The sequence below is a fragment of the Eleginops maclovinus genome, chromosome 5 (assembly GCF_036324505.1).
Source record: "Eleginops maclovinus isolate JMC-PN-2008 ecotype Puerto Natales chromosome 5, JC_Emac_rtc_rv5, whole genome shotgun sequence".
In the NCBI taxonomy this organism is placed as follows: domain Eukaryota; kingdom Metazoa; phylum Chordata; class Actinopteri; order Perciformes; family Eleginopidae; genus Eleginops; species Eleginops maclovinus.
Genome location: NC_086353.1, coordinates 2,837,764 through 2,844,313, shown reverse-complemented (window position 1 = coordinate 2,844,313; position 6,550 = coordinate 2,837,764).

Sequence of the window (6,550 nt, the reverse complement as noted above, 5' to 3'; positions counted from 1 at the left end):
TTGTTATTGACAAGTAAGAGTAAGTGCGTTTGTTTTGAAGGCAGTTTTTACAGGCCTCTACAGTAATTAATAGGATAACGTGCGTCGAAGTCAAACCTGTGGGCTATCATAACCGTGTTTCCGAAGTGGTGGCTGGCTTGACCGCAGTCTTTTTTCGTCCAAAATACCACAAATGTCCGGTAACCTTTATGTCACCAAGACATTTCAGTTGTAAGATGTACATGAGATGAACTGATTTAATGGCAGATAAGATGTTTCCGCCTGGTCTCGAACCGGGGACCTCGCCCGGTCAGTGACAGGGGAGGGTGCGTTCACGGACAACGAGTAAAGTCGTAATCAATATTCGCCATCACTGAGTTAGTTAGTTTTTTTAAGTAGTATTTTGATGGTCACTTGTCAGAAGAGATGAACATAACATAATAATAAGAACAAATATCACACTTTTTTCTCTTAAAAAAATAACTAGAAAGATCCTCAGGCAACAGTCTACGGAAAGGTAGGCTGTAAAATGTTGCGTTCGTGGAGGAATCAGAAAACTTAAATTCACAGTTTTACGTTTTTCTTCCAGAATCCGGTAACATTTATATCACCAAGACATATCAGGTGAATGATTTCTATGACACGTGAGCGGATTGAGGGGGTGGATGTCATCGTAGTGAAAAGTAAACACTGTTTCCTCCTGTTCTTGAATCGGTGACCTTCAACAGTTAAGTTGCATTCACATATGCATTGTTGCAGGAGGGGATTCAGCTCTCAGACTGTATATGGGGGACGATAGGTTGAGGTGTCACATGGGTGGGACGTTGCCAGGAGTTCAATTTATGGAATTCATTTTTATTATTTTACCTAATTTATTTCAAGTTTCTCTTAATTTCCAAGTTGCAATTGTCAATATGCATGTCTATTAATTTGACTTGTTGATGGATTTGCATCACTACTGTTAATCCAGGACATGCATTGACCTCCAGAGACTATCTTCATAAATAATGGTTAATTTCATCACAAAACACTTGGTACCTCGCAAAACCTAAACTGTAATCAAGTGAGAGAATATTTGCTCCTTATTGAGGTGAACTGGCCCTTTAAACAAATAAGATTCATTCATAAAATAAATAAATCATTCATGCATCTCCATGTACTTTTTGTCGGGTCAAGCAAAATGTGCAGCAGTCCACGTCTTCGCTGCAGCAGCTGTTGGTTGCTCTCAGGGATCACCCCTGATAAAAGTCAAAGTGTTAAATATGTTCCTGTGTCACTGATGCTGAGTCACACCGACACAAACACACTGATACAAGCATCATGCCCTGTAGCATTATGGGTACAGTAGGATAAACACAGCTGCAGGGACTCCTATGTGTCTGCAGGGGTAGCTGTTGGTCCACAGCAGCCTCCATCAAACACACACACTCTCAAAATACACTCAGTCTGTCACAGTCCAACACACACCAACACGTCCACACACAGTCCAATGGTGTGAGTGTGTGTAAAGTCTGTATCCTGTCATACTGTGATATCTTGATATTTGTAGGCCTGATGGTTTAGGATTTGAACAGTCAGAGCTCGTACTGCAGCATGAATGAACTACTCTGAAATGTGTGTACTGTATGTGCAGCACAGCAGAAACACACACACACACACACACACACACACACACACACACACACACACACACACACACACACACACACACACACACACACACACACACACACACACACACACACACACACACTGCATGGGTTTAACATGACTGTGACTTCACCTCACTGACACAGGTGTGTGCTTGAACTACAGGAAGGGCCAATTGGTTCTAGACCCTGAATCGTTTTTTGGGGGGTTTTCCCTTTCCTGTAGTATGTTATAAAGGATTTAATGCATGTAAATGGTCTGCAGAGGCTAAAATCTCAAAGTTTCTCCCCAACACACCAGAATTTTTCAACTTTGCTGATGACCTTTTAGCATGCAACCAATCAAATAACTAAAATATATTAAGCCTAGCAGGGGAGGTTACCATACCATACTGCACCTTACCTCCAGAGCACATTGTGCATTATGTAAGTGCAGCCGTACATGGGGTCTTCAACAGAGGATCCTTAAATGTGGCTGTTCTAATTCACTTCACCTATAACCAGTTTTTTTGCTTCAAATGTATTGTTTGTTGAATGCAATCAACCAATAACATTCAGTCATGGTCATGTTGTGTGTTTGTTGAAGGTATCTTTCAGGCTGTTCTGGTGTGTTTGTGTGTGAAATGTGTGAAGTGTGTTTGCTTTGGCAGCGTCCTGCTCTCTGCAGATGGCAGCTCTCTGTGTGAAGCCCCCTGTGAGGACCGTTAATATGGCCAAAGCTACAGAGACAAAGAGGACCAGAGTGGTATGATCCAGAAAAATAGAGCGAATCAATGACAATAATAACAGCAACACAAAAAGTAAACTCCATAAAGTTGTGTGTTTCACTTCCGGCCTGCAGACTCAGCGGTTGTGATTGTGTGCCCTTACTATTTGTTGTTGCGTCTGTCTGTGTATTTCAGCCTCCTTTATGCACTGTGGGAAACATGGGCTCCTCCCATTAAAAACTGGTCATGTGACTGGTTGGTCAGGAGGAAGATGATGCCTGGGTGAGCAAGAGGTGGAATTTCCTTCCTGAGGGGCGAGTGAGCAGTCGAGCAGAACAGGAAAACATGAAATATGGGTGGGCCGACTGCAGAATGTGGGGCCCTTGCTTCTCACACACACACACACACACACACACACACACACACACACACACACACACACACACACACACACACACACACACACACACACACACACACACACACACACACACACACACAGAAGAACACAGTCCTGAGCTGTGAGGGACTCAGGGGGATTAGTAAGAAGTTGGCTGAGCTTTGGCTGAGTTTCCCACACACACACACACACACACACACACACACACACACACACACACACACACACACACACACACACACACATTTCCTGGGGGTGCTGGGGATCTCAGTCCGTCTGCGGGGGAGAAATAAGGAGTAAATAAGGATTTTAAAGAGAAGGTGTGTTTTATTAGGATGTGATGGAATCTCCTCAAAACAAGCTGTGTGTGTGTGTGTGTGTGTGTGTGTGTGTGTGTGTGTGTGTGTGTGTGTGTGTGTGTGTGTGTGTGTGTGTGTGTGTGTGTGTGTGTGTGTGTGTGTGTGTGTGTGTGTGTGTAAACAGACCCATGTGGAGCTGCAGGGCTGACCATGTTATCTTCCCTCTTTGACTCAGGAATGACCTGAAGGAGATCAGAACCTCATGACATTCATGTTTAAACACACACACCTTACACTCACACTACACACACACACACACACACACACACACACACACACACACACACACACACACACACACACACACACACACACACACACACACACACACACACACACACACACACACACACACACATTGAGGGTTCATTTTTGACATTGGATGCAGCCTTGATCTGGTCTGTTTACTCCACAGTGCGGAGGTGTTTTTAATAGCTTGTAAAAAAAGAACAACAGATCAAATAAAGCAATAGGAACAACACAACATTGCAACACAGGATAATTGCTCTTTGTCCTCGTTGTCCCAGACTAAAGATTCTCTGTTTGAAGGGAAATGTATTGATGGTATATTTTGGGATTGCTGAGGTGATTATTATAATTCACCCAACATTACAATTTAAATAAACTTCAGTCAAATTGTAAACTAAATAATATGAATTTAAAAACAACAGATTCAAAAACATAATAAAAAATCCAAACTACAAAAAGAAAGATCATGCATCTTTTAAACTTAAATCAGAAAAATCTGAATATCTTGGAACAGTCAGACTCTCCTATGATCTATTTCTAGTGAGTTCAAGTTATAATGATAGAGTTCATTTACCCACATCACTGACTCTGAGATGTGACGGAAAATTATTCCTGCCAGCCACAGTGTGTGTGTGTGTGTGTGTGTGTGTGTGTGTGTGTGTGTGTGTGTGTGTGTGTGTGTGTGTGTGTGTGTGTGTGTGTGTGTGTGTGTGTGTGTGTGTGTGTGTGTGTGTGTGTCATCATAGAGTTCTTATGAGGAATGCAGCTTGACTTTTTAACCTCCAACCCAGATTTACCCCGAGAAAGGGCTTTGTGTGTCAGTGTGTGTGCGTGTGTGTGTGTGTGTGTGTTTGTGAGCACACATCCAGTGGACCTTTGCTAAGTTACACATTTAGGGGACTTGTGAGTCATATAATTTATAATTTAAATTAATAATCCAATAAATTATTTTCTGTGTTATTCTGCGTCGATACAGAGAAGTTTGGGGGATCCATCTCGGCAAGACTTCTAAGTGATAAAGAACAGTAAATGATCCGTACATTGATATGTGATTTAAAAAATGCCTCAAAGAAGATAAATTCAATTTGATTATTATTATTAAGAAATAGTTGAAACATACCTGGTCATTATGCAATGATGTGTCCACTCTTGGAAATATTGCAAAGTATCTGTATGTTTGTGTGTGTGTGTGTGTGTGTGTGTGTGTGTGTGTGTGTGTGTGTGTGTGTGTGTGTGTGTGTGTGTGTTAGTCACTCCTTGGGAAACACATCGATTGAGGCTGAAGGAAGACAGGATACTCACCCTGCTCTTTGACCTTTGACCTTTTAGGAGCAACGTAGAAAAAATACACGCAGGTACATTCTGTCGAGTTCAGACACCATCACTGTCCAACTCTTTACCTCCTCCTTACCCACAATCCTCTGGGACAAACCCAACCTTTCTCTCCCACACGGCCGAGCTGACCTTTTCCTAGCTAATGAGAACCCGCGAGCGTAGCGTGCTCACATCTCAGTGACCTCTGATCTCTGTGCTGCACATGGCAGTGATTACGGGGGATGGCAGTCGATGCTTTTGTGTGGTTTTTTTCTTTCTATCTAATAAAACCAGTAGTCTTCCCGTACCATCAAATCCTCCAAATTCAGTTGTTTTGTGAAGCTGCAAGTGGTCGGATGGACCTGACTTTGGATCCTGATGTCCCTAAAAAAGAGCCATGTGTCTAAAAAACAAAACAGATTTTTGTTTTAAATAAATCATTAGCCTTCCTTTATCAAAAGTTGAAAGTAAAAGTGAAAATGTACACATTTGAACAAGCCAAAATCTCATCTTCAGACAGACAATAAGAGTATTACACAATGTGTTTGATTGGAAAGCCTCCTTCTTGGACCATGTGACTCAGCTCTGAAGGCGGAAACATTAGTCTGTTGTTTAAAAACATCAACAATAATTTGATAGATTGCCATTTAAAGTTTTTGCAGACATTCAAAGTCTTTAGAGGCAAGTTAAATGTCTAACTTAACTAATGCTTCAGTTCAATAAACTCTTAAAGTAATACTTAAAAGTATGCAAGTTAACGCTTTTTCGCCATATATCAAACGTCAGCATGCTAACATGCTAAAACCGCAATTGCTACTGCATTAAGTAATGCTGTTTCAATTGCTTCACCATGCTAATCGTAGCTAAAATGTTAGTTAGCATGTTAGCCACAAGAAATTATATTATAATGATACAGGGCATACGCACATAGAAAATATGATGCAGTAAAATACCAACCAATAAATCAGGGGGGAAGGAGAGATTAAAAAATAACTTGGTCTTAAGGTCAGGAACTTACCAGGACGTCCCTTTAAAAATATCATATTGTGATTTCATATTGGTGGTGTTCTGCAGGTGCGATAACCTTATAATAATCACACAGTTGCACATCAGACTCAAGCTCAAAGTCTAGTTTAAAACTGAGCTAACTCTGAGTAGAGCAAGAGTCTGAGATGTCCTAAACAGGCCACCATACCAGAAACCATCATGAATCCAATCTCATATTTTTGCTCCCCCAGGATGAAAGAAGTTGTCTCAATTTATTCGAGCATTTTTGGGGGGTTTTGAGTCGAGAAATTAACATCACAGCATCGGACGGTTTCATCAGGAGCAAAACCCTGAATACAAACACAGTAATTCCTCATCAAACCAGAATAAATCACAGAAAATGAAACCTTCAACACGTTCATGTGATGATGTGATGCAGGACGTGGGCTGTATAACGTGTGTGCTGAAACACACATGCTGCACCCACGCTCAGATTGTGTCACCGCCTGAAGCAGCGAAATGATTCAGCTGCCAAATCACATGCAACACGAGCTGATTCTCTCCTCCCAGCGCTTCATGTTAATAATGCAAAACAGACGCAATCGTCTAATCAGACATGCAGAGCGACTCGCAGGCTTCCTGCAGGGACTCCCGGGCCTAGATCAGTATTTGTTTTTATTCAGGAGGAGCTGGGAAGGAGGTTAGGTCAGTAAAAAGTGAGCGAACAATATAAGATGATGTAGTTGTGTGAATAATCTTATTATTGTCTGTGATTAATTATCCCCAAAAGTCCAGAAATGCTATATTTTTGGACACAGCTACACCATTAACAAGATGCTTTAATTATCAATTTCTTACGTAATTCAAAATATGAATGCCTAATTATTTATTTTAGCTAAGAATTTT